General features: G+C 62.5%; 1 non-coding gene across 1 annotated transcript; it reads left to right on the top strand.

Moving 5' to 3' along the window:
- Positions 1–196: 196 nt before the first annotated feature.
- Positions 197–281, top strand: TRNAR-UCU. The gene is given in 2 exon segments: positions 197–233; positions 246–281. It is a non-coding gene; the product is annotated as a tRNA-Arg (tRNA).
- The last annotated feature ends 434 nt before the right edge of the window (positions 282–715 follow it).

Here is a 715-nt window from a genome sequence, read left to right as displayed (position 1 = left end):
GCGCTGGTGGCGCATCGATCACGGTGTAGCGGCGGTCGCCGGGGAGGACGAACGGATGCCTGCGGCCCGTGTTTGGAGGCGGCTTCCCTGGCTGGCACGGTCTCGGCGACACAGACGCAGGGCCAAAGGGCATAGGGAACGGCGCCGAGCCCTCGCCTCTGGTTTAACAGAGCAGCTGCGCGAGGCTCCAACAGGTGGCTCCGTGGCGCAATGGATAGCGCATTGGACTTCTAGAGGTTGAAGGCATTCAAAGGTTCCGGGTTCGAGTCCCGGCGGAGTCGCAACCTTTTCTGCTCGCAATTTATTATGAATCCCTGTCATTTCTCTCCTTCCTCTCCTTTTCCTGAACTGTTTAACGCTTCCCGTTCCCTGATCTCTTCTCTCCCCTTGGCACTCGGCTTCTGCGGCCCCTCTCCTTACAGCCTATCACGCGGGTTTCGCCTCACCCCAGCCTCCCGGGGTGTTGTCTCAGGGCCTGGGCACAGCCGACCAGGAATCTGATCCAGGAACTGGGAAGAGGGGCCCCGGGCGGCGGCGGAGCGAGGCCTCGCGGTCTGTCCTTAAAGGAGATTGCGGAGGAGGCCGTGTCTCGGGTGCTCTGGGGGAGCTGCCCCCAAACCCCGGGGTGATACTCCCTTGTCCGGAACGCAACTGTGACTGCTATGGAAGGGCGAGGAAGCACCCGCAAACGCATCTACTCCCTTCGCTGCGCGGT

The sequence above is a fragment of the Myotis lucifugus genome, unplaced genomic scaffold (assembly GCF_000147115.1).
Source record: "Myotis lucifugus unplaced genomic scaffold, Myoluc2.0 scaffold_2134, whole genome shotgun sequence".
Lineage (NCBI taxonomy): Eukaryota > Metazoa > Chordata > Mammalia > Chiroptera > Vespertilionidae > Myotis > Myotis lucifugus.
Note: the sequence above shows the minus strand (reverse complement) of the source record. Positions and strands in the feature narration are given on the sequence as shown.